We start from the raw sequence: 17,149 nt of genomic DNA, 5'->3' as shown, positions 1-17,149 counted from the left end.
AGCACCGAAAAGCTGAAATCAAGATGGTGCTGCCTACAGACTGGTGGAGGTGCTGACATTCCTCGTGCCTTTCCCTTTACAGCTCCAGGGCTACACGAGCCTCCTCACATCCCCCGTGGAGGCTTTGCAGGGGGTTGAACCGTGGTCCTGATGGACTTCAGAGCTGCTTGATGAAATATGCAGCAGGGGTAGGGGGTCAGTGAATAGCAGGGAAATAGCGAGTTTGTTGTATGTACAGACACTCGTAGCCCTGCAATAAATAATGGCTTGCACAGTTGCGTGTTACAGCTTCTATTCTGTTATGGCCTTGGCAAGGCCAGTTGTATTTTTTTTTTATGACCCTGGAGCAACTTATTCAAAAGCAGCGCATTGGCTTATGGTGCTTTACAGCTGATGGTGAATACGTCCTGTTATTTATGTTCTCAGCAAGTCCTTTGCCACGGCTTCCAGATATTTTGTAATTACATAAGCAGTAATAACCAGTTCATCAAAAGGGAATCTTCATTAAATCTGCGCACACAAAACATGTCAGGAGCATGGTCAGATTTTACCTGCCAGCAGCAGACCCAGATAAAATAAAACCAACCTATGTCGAAGTGCAGAATGAAGCACACGATAGCATGTAGCTCATGCAGACACGTCTCCGCCTTCTCAACAAAGGTCATCGAGCATCTCTCTCATCCACAGCACAGATGAGGGCTCTTGATGATGATGATGATGATGATGATGATGACTCTCTTTGATGGGCAGTACAGAGAGGTATCTCTTTTTCCTCTGAAGACATAAGCAGCTAGTTCTTCTCTGCTGTGATCCTACACTGTAAGCAAAGCTTGCAGATTGCATTATTTCTGCTGTGTCACCTCTGCTCATGTCTGTGGTTTGGATGAAACTGCTGGCTTGGGAATTCCTTCAGCTGCCAGTTGCCAGAACAGGGAGCGCCTTTCAGGAAGGGTTCATGCAAGATTTGTTCTGCTGCTGTTGTTTCCCCCCTCCTCCTCAGTTGGTCACAGCTGGAGGCAGGATACTGCTCAAGCTGGACCTTTGCTCTGAGCAGTTCTGTCTTCCTTGGGGTTTCCGAGGAGATGGTAAATTTCCTGTGAGAGGCAACATGTCTCAGTGAGATCGTGTGGAAGCTGTTGGATGAGGTTTTCCTTTTGAGCTGGGCAATGTTGAGGTGGGAAAGTGGGGGGATTTGAAAATGATCCATTCCTAAAGGGCGTGAGACACTTCTCAAAGCTCTGACAATTTTTCTGCGGTAACTATTTTTCAGCTCAGGTTGGACATTAGGAAGAATGTCTTCCTTGAAAGAGTGGTAATGCACTGGAATGGCTGCCCAGGGAGGTGGGGGAGTCACCATCCCTGGAGGTGTCAAGAAAAGGGCAGGTGTGGCACTGAGGGATGTGGTGTAGAGCAGTCACAGGCACGGGTTGGACCTGATGATCTTAAAAGTCTTTCCAACCTTAATGGTTCTATTATTCTATGAACTATTGCTGAGCTTAAGGAAAGACTTCCCCACCAGCACTTCTGATCTGAGAACCTACTACTTTCATCTCAAGGATGGAGAAGGATCAGGAAGAGCAGGAAGAAGCTGCAGAAGTAGCATGTTTGCAGAGAGCCACCAGGGCAGGGAGGACACTAACCTCTGGAATTTGTCTTCAAGTGTGTCACTAGTCAAGGATTCACTTCTACTGGTGCCAAACCTGCTCAGTGGGAATGACGTCCCCATACAATGGTGGCTTCCATTACAACAGAAATGCTATGAGATGTCTCTCATTTAGCATGTTGTCTTTAGCCCTTCATTGGCTGTGCTGGTGAGTGCCCAGTTAGGAATGCCCTGGGATGCCCACTGAGAGCGCCCTGTACAAACTCCTTGGGAGGCCTCCAGATAAAGGGAAGCTCAATGGCTTCATAGGGAAGCAAAACCCAACCCAGGACCACAATTCCTGAGCTCCAGGCGTGAGCCTTCTCTTGTTCCACTGATCTGTGTTGTCAGTTGTTGTCAGTCCTTGGTATCTTCTGTTGTGGGCTATCTTCTATTGTGGGGTCACAGTGAATGGACATCCCGGGGGGGTGGGCTGGCGGATGCCTGCACAATGCACTGCCTGCAATGGAACTGCCCATCCCTGTCCTCCATCTGACCGCTTTGCCGCAGCACATTGTTCCTCTTCTTCCTGGAAAGCGAGCTCTGTGCTGTGGGAGCAGGGCAGGGGAGATGACGGCTTTATTGCTTGAAGCTCTCCAAAGTGCTACATCCTGCTTTGTGTAGTAAAAACTGGTTTGCCCTTTTCCAAAGCTGCTTCATATGCGTTCGGGTTCACAGCAGTTCAGTCTCTTCAGGTCGCTGGTGGCCAAGTGCTTACGTGCAGAATTGTTCCAAAGTCAGAACACACGCAGAAATTCAGTGGGATGAACATGCAATCCATCAAGATCAATGTAAATTGTGCTGGCACTGGGGGCAAAAGCACAAGGAGGGAACTGATGTCAGACAGAAGGGGATGGATAGGGAGATGGGAAGGCTCACAGGCTGGGCAAGTGGAGCTACAGAGCGGGGGTGTGCAGCAGGACTGCTTGAGCTCTAGTTTACAGGTGTGTTGCAATGTTGGTAATGCTGATGTTGTGGATAGTGGGTGATGTGGGAAAACACCCAGAAAATAACCAGAATCTACAGGTTTTGTTTCAGGGTGTGAATATGGACATTCCTTGGGTAGATACCCAGGTGATATGGTCATGATTATGAAGCTGAGAGCAGGAATACGTACTGCTGATAGCATAGCCTGCTGACACGGCATTGGCATCATTCAATGCCAAGACAAACATGTTACATTGTGATGCTAGTTAATGAATTCTAATTAAGATCTAAACAAACAAACAAAAAAAACTTGCCAACCTTTTTTTTTTTTAAATGATTTTTGTGCCTTTCAGTGCCAAAACCCACTCAATACTGCCCAACCCATATTTAAAAAATAAAAATAATAAAAAAAAGATTTTTCTGTTTCATCACTGCAGTATTGAATCTCCAGTATGTACACCCATATCCACATGTAAAACGTGAAGGAATGTCTTACTGACCCTTCCAGAGTACATTATTCACTGTTACCTCGGACACACAAGTGGCAATGGAGTGTTCTAGCCCTAATCCCACAGAGACAATGCTCTTAAGCAATCCACTCAGAACTGTTCTCCTGATCCAGTTCTCCCACCTGGGCTGTGATGATGAATTGACTCATCTGAGTCTTCTCTACGGATCCAAATCACTGCATGACAGATTCCTGAGATCGGGAAGTTGCAGCTTCATAAAACACGGCCAACATCTCTGCCAAAAGGCCAAATCCTGCTGTCCTGCTCAGACAACGGCAAATGAAAATAGATGCAGTGGCTAATGCCTGGAAGAGTGCGTTACCCTGGGTTCAGAGGAGAGTTGCTGCTCTTTTTCTGCTGGGACAAGAGCTGAGCCGAGCTGACAGAACTTCACTGCAGTTTCAAAGGCTGCTGGTATTTCCTTTGAGTCATCCTGGTAAGGGGACTGATAAAGCTGGGCCAAGGCTCTGTGCCATGTTTGCCTTGCTGTCTGTTTGGGAGTGCAGATGTCCCCACTGCAGTGCTACTGGGAGCCAGCCAGGCACGAGTCAAGGCTGGAGCCTCATCCCTCCTTCCTGTTTGTGCAAATGTGTGCATTGGGTCCTCTTGGAAAAGCTCCGTAGAAGAGGTTATGCCAACAGGAGCTGCCTGAAAGAACAGGTCTCACGCAGGGATGGGGGTAAGGATATTCCAAGCCCCCACATCCCAAAGCTTTCCAGACTTTCTCAAGCTTCTTCTCAATGCTCCATGTTTCAAGACCAGGTCTGATGAATGTTTCTGACCTCCTTGAACTGTGGGAGGCTGAACATACCCTGCACATATTTTGGTCTCATCAAAACAACTCTGAGTGCCACATGTGGATGTTTCCATCAGCACAGGTACTGCCTCTGTTCCAGGTGCCTGCAGTACGCTAAGCACTCAAAGGTCTGCTGCCTGGCTAATTCACCTTTAAGGACTTTTAAAAGACTGTTTAGTGTCCAGTGTCTCAGTAAGCCAGCATATGCATGCAGAGCACCTTACTGAAGTTTTCAAGTTGCGTTTATGTCCCTAAATCACGCCCCAATTTTGGTGGCATTTCATCATTTCTATAGGAAGAAACATCCTGCATACTTTGATAAATGCAGTGAGGATGAGTCCATGACATCACTTTTGGGTTAATCAGAAGAGATAGAGGGATGCTGGAAGAGCAGCAGCTTCCCAGGGGCTCATGGGATGGGGTCATTTCTATCAGTCTCTTCCAACTCGCCCTGTGATTCCCCATAGATCTTCCAAGACAAACAAAATCCTGCTTGCCGAGCCTTTCTCAATCCTCTGACATGAGAACAGTCAAATTCCTCAAAGCCATTCGTAGAAACTGCTGTCTAATGACTTTCTGCTGCCGGCTCTTTACAGATTACTTCAAGATGCTGAGATCCCACCTGTCCCATCCAATCAGTTTTACTTTGGATGCTTACAAGAGACGAGCAAAATAAATGTAAACTGATGCAAGCTGATGCACACTGCTGAGGAACATCACTTATTATGTAAAGGTCAGCTGCTGTCAAACTGCTGCTGAACTCCAGGGCTTTCTTTTTTTCTGCACTCCTGGAAATGAGCTGAAAGCATCAGGTGGGAGAGCTGTGGGTGCAATGTGGGGCTGGAGCTGTACAATAGCCGTGGGCGCTCAGCTGTGCGGCTGGGGCAGCCCAGCACCACCTGACAGGTGGCATTTGGGGGTGGTAAAAGAGGATGAAACCTCCTTTACATTTCTTTAAGGGCGTGCCCAGGACATTTAGGTAATAAGGTTTGAAGGTTCTGTTCTGCTATTGATTTCCTATGTGTCCCTGAGCAACTCACTTAACCTTTCCATAGTACAACTCCTCTTGGATCAAAAAAAGAGCAATGATGCTTTTTTGCTGCTTCTTCAGGGATCAGTGGGGACAAGGACCTTAAGAGGTGACTTTGGTTCTCAGCGTGTTTCAAGTCATGCCAAACATTTCATTTGGTGCCAAGAAGAGATAGAACTTTATGCTTGCTATGGAGAGGTCACCACAAAACTATGTATCCTTCCAAACACTGCCAGAAATTCGCTGTAGTTTTACTTCCGCAGCGAGGGGCTCTGTTTACGTCAGCATGTACAAGTTTGAAAGAATCTTCAGACATGCTGCACAAGGCTGGGAAGCTTGCAGCAGAGTCCTGGGATGAGGCTGACACTGCCCAGTGTCCTGGCCAAGTGAGCTGTACGAACCCTGAGGTTTTCTGCACGTTCAAACCGTATCCAGACCAGCTTAGAATGTTCAAAACCTAGGAGATATGGTAACAGGCACTGTGCTGAGGATGATCTCCTATAGCATCAGTGGAACATCCATTCAGTACAAGAGTTTGTCTTGTATTCCCAGATGTCAGCCTTCAACCAAAGAAAAAAAATCACAGAATCACATCTCAGGAGGAAGAATGTCCTCTGAGGACACTTGAGGAAGGATATTAAAGAATGACTATATAGCTGAACAAGCTTCTACATCCATAGATACTGTGAAAACTTATTTTGTGTGTATTGCATGCTGAAATGGGGAAACAATCTTGTTTCCCTTTCCAGTGCCTTTAACATGGGCTTTGGACAGAGGAGATCAGTTCTCATACTCTACATCTAGTTATAAGTCAGACACACTCTTATCATAGCCAAGCATCTACAGAGCAGCATTTCTTAATCTTGCTTTGACAAGTAGGACAACAAACCTACTTTTGCCGTATAGAGTAGACCTTACCTTAGTGCTCCAGTTTTAACTTCACTGTGCTTTGTTTCTAAAGCAGGAAGTACCCAGTTTTATACACCTACCTTTCATAAAATGAAGCATCATTCCTGGAACTCAGAATCCATTCAGTTTTGCTTTTACTCTACAAACAAGAAGTTATATATAGCCCTACTGTAGCTCACTTTTTCTTCTTTAAGTGTTTTCAATTCTTCAGGAGCATTAGGTGAGTATTTGAAAAGTGCTTTCCTTGCATTTTGCAAAGTACAAGTTAAAATGCAAGAAGCAATTTCTCAGTACAATACAAAGCCACAAGTTTTCATTTCAAAGCTTGCAAATATAAAGTTTTATCGCATGCAAAATATAGATTTCATCCTGCTTTCTTAATAAAATAGTTTTGGACTGTGAGCTTTAATACCCTATATGGTCAGAAATGATGATAATTCATTACTAGGAGCACTGCCAGATAATGTCCTAATTGTTCTTCTGTTGTAGCATTCTTTGTCCCTTGAAGACGGAGTTGCAGTATGGAAATCCAAAAGAATGAGTTGATTTTCAGTCCCTCTATCCTGAGGATTTTAGGAGTTTCAAATCCAGATCAGAATTACACAGACTGTAGAGCCAGGTTGAGCTCTGCTGCGATGTGGAACAGAGCATAACCAGGAGGTCTGTGACAAGAAGCTGTGGTAGGAGCCAACACGGATAACCTTTGCAGAGGCAGAGAGGTCACAACGTTCATAAAAGAATATGAGCCATGAAACAAGCAACTGGAAACCTGAACAGCTCATTATGTTAGGTGTTGACTGGGCATTAATTAATTAACCCAATTATTAGATAACCCCAGCTTGTCAACACTTCAAAAGATTACCTCATGTTACATACTCCTGCTTCATCTCCTGCTGCTGCTTCCGCTGCTGACATCTGCCTTGGCTTAAAGCCCTGGAGAAGAAGCAGACCAATGTTGAGATGAGGGACCAGTGCAGGTGCTGCTCTGACCATAGCTTCCACTGCAACGTGATGTGCCCAAACACACAGGACTGCAGCCTGGCTGCACTGTTTCTGTGGAAGTTTTGCACCAAGTGCCCTCTTTCAGAGAATTTCATGTCAGTTGTGCCCTCAATCTTTGGCTTCCCTCTTCAAATCACTTTACAGGAACTCTACGTTAGCAAGACTAGTGCTCACCCTTGGATGGATCCCCCATTTTCCCTAAACTTGTCTCTTTGGATTCAAGATCCTGACTACTCTAAAACCCATTAATAACCAATAAAGATCCTTTAGAGCAGCATATCACTCTATTTTGTTCTCCTCTTTCATCCTAAACAACAAAATCAAAAGGGTTTTTAATCAATATCTGACAGCTGTGCTGAATATGGTGTGGAAGGATGTGTGGGGAGCACCAAGCAGACACTGAGGTGTTGCATATAAATTTAAGTGCAGAGTGCAGGCATGTATGTTTGTTTGTTACCTTCAGGCACTCGGGCACGGAGAATGATAAGATGAGATGGAATAGCTTTAAGTTGCACCAGAGGAGGTTCAGGTTGCATATTAGGAAGAATTTCTTCTCAGAAAGAGTGGTGATGCATTGGGATGGGCTGCCCGGGGAGGTGGTGCAGTCACTGTCCCAGGAGGTGGTCAAGAACCATGGAGATGTGGCACTGAGGGACACGGGTAGCAGGCAGCCTCCACCAGCAACATCCATCTTCATCTCTTCCTGATCCAGGCAAACCCAATGCTGAAGAGCCTTCAGCAGAAGAACTGAACAGCCTTCACATCTGCATGTCTGCCCATTATCCCAATCCTTTCCTTGCTGCACCAGACTTTAGTCCCAGCTCATAACCATGCTTTTACAAAGGACACTGACCTACTCAATTCAACCCTGGAAAGATCTACAGTGCTGCTACGCCAAACAAAAAATAAAAACAATATATGAAAAGCAGATTTAAAAAAAAAAAGGAATCCCTTCCTAATCTTTCTTTCTTGGAAGAACTCCAAAACTCACTTTAATGCATGAAATTAATGCTTAGGCATCTCCAGACATCCTATTTTCCTCCTAGCCACCAGTGATTGGAAACCAGTTTGCACTTCACAGGGTGAAAAGCTTTGAGATCCATGACCTGCAGCCTGAGAGAGGCGTTCAGAGCTGAGGTGGGGTGAGCTATGGACGATCCAGCCATGCAATTGTTGCTGCATCCTTTTCTTCACTTGTTTTCCCAGAGCAGAACAAGCAACCACCCCTTGTTGAACCACTGCACAAATGGGAGCTGACAGCAACATCTCAAACCACTGAGGAAGCCCAACTGCCAATAGGCCTTTGGGAAACCCATGATTTATAATTTGCAGCAGTTACTCCACGCTGATTTCTTCTCCCTTAGGTGAAGGATCCAAAGCTAACAATGCTGTGTCCTTATCAACAGAAACATTTTTTGGGGAGAGGTCCAAAAATGACTGAAGCAAAGCTCAGAATCTTTGAAGTGCTTTGTCCTATTCCCAGATGAAGTGTGCTTGTTTCCAGTTAAATCCTTTGAGCTTCAGCAGTGAGTGTGTGTATATATAGATGTTACAGATGTAACAGTGACCAACGCAATAATAACAAAAACGTAAGGCTCCTTCATTTCTTATTCCAAATCAATAAGCTATTGTGGCAGATGGCTAGCCATGCTTGAGCTGTGCTTTTAACTCTGATAACCACATAAAACACCCACTGATAGCAGAGACACGACACTCCAGAGAGCAACTAACACATTATCAATGAAAAACAGCAGATCTGGATCCACAGGCAACTCAGATAACAAATTCGGTACTAATTCCATTAGTAGGTTGGAGGGAACTTGGAAGGATACATTAAATACGTATAAATTCTTTCAATTGCTAGAGAATGGCATTTGCATCCCAAGGAGGCACCTTCCTCACCTTTGCACATCACAAATCTAGAATCAACCTTGTGTTTGCTTTCAGATGCAGAAGATTGGGTGTTATTGTAGCTCTGGATGGAGTCCTGCTTGAAAATACAGGCAGAAGCTGAAGGCTGGGATAGCAGGAAGGCTGTGAGAGCTGCCTGCAGGCTGGGGATGGGTGGGAAGATGGTGCCATGGGTCCCAGCTGAGACGGACTGACAGAGCTCTTCTTTAAATCTATGATGAAATGCCCTCCAAACTGTAGAAATCCCCAAGTGGACCTAATCCCAAAAGAGCTCCAGCACTGTCCTCTGAGCTCCCAGCATCGCTTTCAGGTCCCAGAAGTTTGGCTCCTGCAGTAGAAGAGAGCTCAGAGAGCGCTCTGTGCCCAGGAAGAGTCTCCAGACTGAGGAGTTTTCTCCTCTCTGCATGTACAAATTTACCACTTAGGAAAGAGACCCACTGCAATTTTTAAAGAGCACTGCAGACCCACAAGTGTTTTACTGGCCCCTGGAGATCAGCAGCAGCTGGAACAGAGCTGAAAGGCAGGAAGCAATTGGCCCTGTTATTGAGGGAAGGGAATTTTCATTTAACAGGGCAGCAGTGCTGGATGGGGGGGGTTCTAAGCAAGACCTCGGGTCTTGGTGCAGCCACAGTCTCCACAGCTGTGGCAATGCCCAGGGCCCCAGGCAGCTCAGTGACACGGGCAGATGGGGCAGAGGTGGGAAGGTGCCCAACTGCTGCTGTGCTGCCAACCAGCGCTGTGCCCCAGGGCTCAGCGCCCCTCTGGGAAGAACACTGTGTGGGTCACCGAGCTTTCAGGGGAAGGTGCTCTTCTCTGAAGATCATCAGGAAAAGCCAGAACACGTTCCTAGAAGGCAGCTTTCAGGACTGCCAGGATTTTACCTGCAGGATGGATGGCCCCGGTGCCCTCCAGCCTGTGCGCAGACTGTCGCTGCCCTGGCTGCTGACGCCGGCTCTGAAGTCACCATCCGGAGCAGGAAGCTGGGGATTAGCAGGAACATTTTTCTGTCAAGGGGATAATCACAGGCACATGGCACAGATCAGATAGCCCTCCTGCAAGCCAGAGCTCCTAATGAGGGTGTTTCCCCGGTTGCTGCAGAAGGGCTCTTAACGAAGTTTCTGTCCTATTCCATTTCCCAGCACTGAGCATGATGGCTCTCTTCTCCTGAAATCTCCCAGGTCTCTGTGCCCTGAGCGGCTCTTCCAGCCATGTCCACACTGACCTGCCCCAGCCCTGCTGCTCCCAGACCCATATGAAGTGAATGGCCCTGCTCTGTTCCTCTTAAAGAGTTGGCTCTTTAATTAGTATTTACATAATACTAAGTAATAATAAGCTCGTTCTTCACAAAGAAATAAGGACAACACTAAGCAGCCACAGTGTGCTTTTTATTTTGCTCAGTAAATATATCAGCATAAAGTAGGCGAGTCAAAGATTTTGCAGTAGAATTGCAGAAGATACTGCCTATAGAGAGAAAACCATCTGAAGGTGGTTGGAGGTCACGAGGCAGCATTATATTTGTGAATCTAATCTATAGGAAGTACAATTTTAAACTGTACTCCAGGAAAATGCCTACATTTAAAGGAATCCAGATCTCTGGGGCTCTGCCGTAGTCCTGACAGCAAACTCAGATGGGTAGGAGAACATCCTGAAGATGGGCATGGGTGAGGTGGTACAGCTGAGTGAAGGGCATGGCAGAGCAGTTTCTATGCTCAGTACACATATGCCTCCCATTTGCCTCTTTGAGGGTTCAACAAGGCAGCTGCTTCCTGACATGGGCTCCCAGGTGAGCGAGCTTTGCTTTAGTGGCATCCAAGCATGAAAGAGATAAAGTTTTAATTAAGGAGGGGAAAAAAAAAGGAAAAGAAAAAGATAAAGGCTACAGGGGCTGTCAGAGAAAACAAACAGAATTAAAAGAGAATTACAATCAGAACACAGGAGCATAGGTCTGTAAGGTAGTGGAGGTTGTGCTAAGAGACATGGTTTAATGGGGAAATATTGGTGGTAGGTGGATAGTCAGGCATGATGATCTTGGAGATTTTTGCCAACCCTGGTGATTCTGCAATTCTATAATTCTGTGCTGGATCTCCTCTCCCTGGCTGGTGGGAGCTGGGTCTCACAGCACTGGCCCAGACACCTCCACCCCTCTGCCCACAGTGAAGCTCCTGTGAACCAGGGTCTGCTGCTTCTCCCACAAAAGCTGCTGACCTCACTCATAATGATAATAATAAACACAGACTGCGAGAGCTGTTTGGTTAATGAGCTTCAAATTCTTGGGTGAAAAGCAAGGTTTGGTGGCTTGGCTGCAAAGTGACTGATTGAGCCCAGCCCTGTGACCTCCTGGTCCCATACTAGGGCTGGGAGAGAAGGCTGTTTTGCTTGGCACCAGGCATCAGAACTGCTGCCCTGTATGCTCTGGGCTGTATTACCTGCTGCAGTGCTCCATCCTCACCCACCTTAACTGGGAAATGCAGCTGCAGAGGTCCAGATGCTAGCAGGTGATGGATGAGGGTGCTGGGTTACTTCATGTTAGTTTGGTTTATTTAAAGCCCCCATAATTACTTTTCACATGGCTATATTCATTGTTGTTTATTTTGGACATCAAACAGGATTTTCCCTTTCAAAACTGCACCCACTCAAACTAGACAGCTGCCTGAACTAATGCAACAGGAATGAACTGAGGTTTCCAAGGGAAGGGAACATTTCCATCTTATCCACGTCTATCAACAATAGTCACCCTAAAATTCCAAACCTGGAAAGGGACAAAGATTTTTGTGGATGAAAAACAATTATGCTGCTAGGACAGCTATAGTTGGTACAGCTGATGGATGTGGAAGCACCAGGTCTCCTCTGCACCTCTGCTTCACCAGAGTTCATAGAACGGTTTGAGTTGGAAGGGGCATTTAAAGGCCATCTGTAACAGAGACACCCACAGCTCCATCAGTGCTCAGGGCCCCTCCAGCCTGACCTCAGGTGTCTGCATGGATGGAGCACAGCCACCTCTCAGGGAAATCTGTGCAGTGCCTCACCTGCCTTATCATAAAAACCTTTTTTCTTATATCCAATCTAAATCTCCCTCTTTTAGTTTGAAACCATTTCCCTTTGTCCTATCACAACAGACCTCGCTAAAGAGTCTATCTCCTCCTGAAAGGCTGCTCTCTGGTCTGCCAGAGCCTTCTCTTCTCCAGGCTGAACAGCCCAGGGCTGCTAGGAGCAATGTGGATAGAATCATGGGGGCCTGGAGGAAGTCCTCTGCCCACCCCGAGCTCCCTCCATGGCATTTCTGCCTTCCCTCTCCCTAATCCTCATACAGGACCTCTACTACCATCTAGCATTCGGGGTCAGTGGGATCTCTCCACTGCACCACTTGGGATACCTCCCCGTGTTCCACTCCCACCAGAGGCTTACACAAACGATTATGAAACCAAATGACTTTGACCTTTGAAGTAAGGAATCAATCCTGGGCAGGGCCCGATTTAAGGCAGAACTATTTACAGACACCAGGAACACTGCATTACATTTCTGTTATTCTGGGAGGGGGCAAGGAGCCAGCACACATTACGCTCAATTCATACACCGAGATCTTCATCATGACTCTCAGCTCACCTGCCCCAGCCTTATGCCGTGTCCCACAGCATCTCACTGCCGTGCATCAGCCAGAGAGGTTTTCTGGAAAAAACAAATACTTACAGAACTGGATTGGAACTTATCAAACCTCTCTGTGTTGCTGATTGAACTCACATCCCTTTTTATGTTGAATGTTCTGCTGAGAGCTGGTAGAAGGGGTGAATTTGAGTTTGCCAGGGCTAATTTTAGTAAGAGAAGCTTTACACCATTTCCCTCAAGGCTGGCTACATTAAAAAAAAAAAAACAAAACAAAACAAAACACACAACCACAGATTAAAATAATTCAATTACCATACTATAGCAAATAAAAACACTAGCCAAAGATGTAATCTCACATGCTTTTAAAATACACTAACACACAAACACCATTCACAGATAGCATCTCCTAGATGAATACCACACACAATGGTCCATCTAAAAGCAATTACTTACATTGTTTAAGGAGTGTTTGTTCTGGCATTCCATAATGGGCTGTGGTGGGCAAAGAGACTGGGTGGTCGTGGGACATGGTGCCTTTCACTTTCACGTGCTGCTCAGAATTCAGCCCGAGATCATCAGGGAGCAGAAACCGCAGAAGGATTAGAAGTTATGGCTTTAAGGGGGGAGGTTTGGGTTGGATATTAGGGGGAAAAAAGAAATCATCCTGGAAGACCTATCAGACATTGGCACAACTGCCCAGGGAGGTGGTGTGGTCACTGTCCCTGGAGGTGCTCGAGAACTGTGGAGATGCAGCACTGAGGGATGTGATCAGTGAGCATGGGTTGGTGGTTGGGCCTGATGACCTTAGAGGTCTCTTCCAACCGTAATGGTTCTGTGACTCTATGGATGCGAGGAGGATATGATACGTGGGCTGGGAATGTGCTGTTAACTCCCCCCCAGAGCTAAGGGATAGGTTGAACAGGGTTCACATCACACGCTGGGAGCAGGTTGGGGTAAAGAGACAAGAGATGTGACTGTCTGCTTAGTGCTTACTGCTCATCTCATTGCTAGAAAATTGTGTATCTTTGTTGGTGGTTGTAATGTGATGGAAAGCACAGCAATGATAGCAGAGCAGCAAGGTTCTAGGCTACAGCAAGTAAGAAATCAACCAAATGCAACAGCTGTGGGCACAGAAATAAAGCAAAGAAGCTACTTACCTTTGGAAGACCTCAAGTATGCAGGAATCTCCAGCAAGATGCCCTCACCTTCACTGCCAACCCTTAAATGAGGTCTGGGCTCCATCCCTTCCCGTCATTTGGCTGCATTGCATGCACCTGAGCTGCTCTGGTTGGCCCTGCCTTCCCACCAGGTGCTCAATCACTGCTTCAGGACATGACTCAGCATTTCCACCACACTGGTGATCAGCAAAATAAGTATCTTTGTGTGTTCTGGAGGTGTTTGTGTGCAAGGCTCTGAGTGTGATCATTTCAAGGCAACGCTTTCACTTTCAAGGGATTTCCACGTCCCTGGACCTTGCATAACACAGCTACTGCCTTTCTTTCAGGACGTGGATTTTCTTCAACGCTGAGAGCAAAACTCCACGACAGTTCCCACTGCAATGTCACAGCCTCTATGAAGCAGGAAGACAGATGGCTCTGGTCAGACTGAGGCATAAGAGAGAAATGAGACAAGCCTGGGTTTACCCTAAACTGCTTCTGCATTGTGATTTTCCTTGTTCCAGCAAGGCAGTTGGGGACCATAGAGGGTACAACCATTAAGAAACAAAACCTTTTCTGCACCACCTTGCGAAGTCTGCTCCAAAAGAAACGGGCGCTAGCAGCCGTGCCGCAGTACCTTGGCATGCTCAGACTGCAAAGCTCCTGAACAATCCCTCGAAGCTGGGGGAAGCTGCTCTGACCAGCAGCCTCACAAGCTATTTTGGGTTTGATATGCAGCAGATTTGATAAGAAAGCTCTCAGGAAAAAACAAATTTCCTCTTGGACTCAGTAGAACTGGGCACATATTCCGGCACACACAGTTCCCTTTCCTATAAGCTTATGAAGTAGCCTTCTAAAATTAGGAATTAGAGGAGAAGCCCTGAGCCCACCTCAAGAAGGGGCCATTGCCCCAGACCAGGACTCACCTGGGGGTCTCTGCAGACTCTCATCGATGGGGGATAGATATGAGAAGAAATAGAGTCCTGATAACAGCCTTTTATCTCTATTACTCTGTTTCCGCTGTTGCCCTCATGTTACGTTATTCCACAACCTGTATTCACCATCAGTGCTGATTTATGAACCAGCAGTTCAGAGTTTAGCCCAGAGACAATGAATCTCCAGAGCTCGGCTGTTCCATGTGCCATGTTCCATATTAAGCCCTTGGTTTTCACTGGGATCATTTCTTATATTCAGCCATTTCCCTTCCCTTTGGTCTAGACTTTAAAATCAGGACAAGAACATAAGAACTGTGAACGCCAGGGCCATCAGATGTTACACACGAAGGCAGTAGGGATGCTGCTGTGTGTCTGCTGCTGTGCCAGTTGCTTTGTGCCATCCCTGAGCCCCAGCGCTGCAGGCAGCTCCTCGGCTGCTCCTGCCCCTGTGCAGAGCAGGGGTGGGTGTTATCAGTCAAGCCCTAATTCCTAATCACACTTGTTCCTGACCAACAGAAAGGAGGTGTTGCTGGAGCTGTGACTCAGAGGTGGCTCCCCCTCACGGTGTGAGAAGTGGAGAGGAAGAGGAATGGGAGCCAGGAAGCCACCACGAGGAACCTGCCAAAAGCTCGCTGTCTGCCAAGCTGCTGTCTGAGCAGGGGAATTAGGAAACCAACAGCCCCTAGAGACCCAGAGTAATGTAAGCAACCCTTACGCAAGTACACATGGCCACCTGCTTCCACCGGGGGGCTTCCTGCTTCCCAGCCCACGATAAACACCTGGGGATCGGGCCAAGGGAGCATCCCTTGTCACAGCCCTGAAGAAGATGTGTGTACCTGAAAGCGTGGCTGTTTGTTTCCACTTGTGTCAGATGGGCTGGTAAAAGTGATTACCTCTTTCTCCCAGCCCTGCCTCTCTCATTGATCCCACTGGCTGCTCTTCAAATGTCACCCCACAAGGAAGGAGCACACATCCAATTGTAAAAGGAAAAGATTAATGGGATGACAAAGCAGCAGGGTCAGTGTGGGGATGTACTGCATGAAACAAACAGGGTGCACCTGGCTGTGACACCCTGCAAGCTGAGGCCCCAGAAGGAGGCATTGTGGGGTGGGCAGAGCCCCCCAGCACTACGGGCAATGCAAGAAATGCAAACCTAATCTTCCTCCCAACCTCTACTCTGAGGTTTGGTATTATTTCTGTTTGACAACAAAAGCCTGTAGCTACTCAAAAGCACAAGTAAAAGCAGGCAAACCACAAAAGTAACCCAGACTTTGGGTATGACAGTTATGTGGGGCAAAATCCTGCCTTTAATTTGAAGTTGTGTTCACAGCTGCAGTGTGGGTCGTGGCTGCACAGCGGGGGCTGAAGGCAGCCCAGACTGAGGGTGCACTCCAGCACACCCCATGCAGGTGAGCAGATGGCCAAAGCAAGCAGAAAGCTGCCAAACTGAGGAAGAAAATTCAGCCCTGCTACCTCCACCATCCCCCACTAAGCATGTGAGGCCGAAGCTGCCGTGAATATAACATAGAAAAAGCCAAAATCTTGAGGTAGAAGCTGGGCTTGCTGAGTTCTGCATCCCACACCAGGGTGCTGATACAGAAGGATGGAGGGCTGTTACCAGGATGTGCAGGACAAACAGACAGCTCTGATGTGTTCTGCATGTGTGATGAAGCACAGACCTGAGCTCTGACCCTCCCAGACTCAGTGTGTTTTCTCCTAAGCTCCTAGAGCTGCCTCTCCTCCTTTCAAGACAGCGCTTCTCGCAAGGATGAACATGACATCTATCGGAACAAGGAACCTGATGCTTTTTGAAAGTTGTGATTTAGTGTCACAGCATTTCCTGATGTCAGCCTTACAGGAAGCAGCACAGCAAACTTGCCAGATACTATCATAGGCTTATCTTGATCATTTTCCAGAGTTTTCTGACCAGGTCTTTAAAAAGAGCATTGGACAGCGAGCTGAGCATGACGTGTTCTCTCCCAACACTGCATCTGATCCACCTGCACTTTCCCAGCAGTTTCCTGCTGTGTTCTCCCCATGAGGTGCATGCACTGTGCAGGAACCTCTGTGCACAGGAACCAGGGATGGGTACTGCAGCCTGCAGATGCTAAGCAAGCCTGTATTCAAGTATGGAATAGATCCCCACCTGGTGCAAAGTCTGTGAAAGCCAATGGGATGCTACAGCCTTCCATCAGGCGGTTGCAGTCATACATTGAATGGATCGGATGGGACACTGAAAAGTCCTGGTAATTAACTAAGGTCATTAGTGCCCCTCTGCACATGTTGGCTGCCCCACATGTCCCTCCTTTCCAAAGCCGTTCGTTACAGAAGAGCCCCCGAGCCAGAAGCACGCACCGCTGGAGCTGCCCTTCATCGCGTTTCCCGATCCCAGCACCTCGCTCAGCCCTCTGTTAACCCACAAACCTCCCCCTGCGTGCAGCCGCTCCTCTATTAATAGCGCGGGCAGAGCGGCTGCGGGCACCCCCAGCTCACACGCGGTGCCACCTGCGGGACAGCAGCACGAGGCGTCGGGGCCCTTCCATGCACAGCGACGCGCAGACGTGGCGTTCCGGCGACAGCGTTCTCTCTCGTGACATTGAAGTTTGTAGGATTCCTCAGCCCTTATTTAGGATATTTGTTTGCTTTGGTGCCAGAGAGCAGCGCAGCAGTCACACAACCCCGTGCCCCGCACTGCCCCGGGGATGTCAGGGGGTGAATGGGGTGCGCG

At 47.4% G+C, this 17,149-nt stretch overlaps 1 long non-coding RNA gene across 1 annotated transcript; it reads right to left on the bottom strand.

Moving 5' to 3' along the window:
* Positions 1–10,045: 10,045 nt before the first annotated feature.
* Positions 10,046–15,665, bottom strand: LOC104913255. Its single transcript, XR_795245.3, has 4 exons — positions 13,487–15,665; positions 12,783–12,879; positions 12,330–12,392; positions 10,046–10,523 (listed from the first exon to the last, which is right to left on the bottom strand). It is a non-coding gene; the product is annotated as an uncharacterized LOC104913255 (long non-coding RNA).
* Between the last annotated feature and the right edge of the window lie 1,484 nt (positions 15,666–17,149).

The sequence above is a fragment of the Meleagris gallopavo genome, chromosome 15 (genome assembly GCF_000146605.3).
Source record: "Meleagris gallopavo isolate NT-WF06-2002-E0010 breed Aviagen turkey brand Nicholas breeding stock chromosome 15, Turkey_5.1, whole genome shotgun sequence".
Classification (NCBI taxonomy): domain Eukaryota; kingdom Metazoa; phylum Chordata; class Aves; order Galliformes; family Phasianidae; genus Meleagris; species Meleagris gallopavo.
This window is presented reverse-complemented; position numbering and strand designations above follow the sequence as displayed.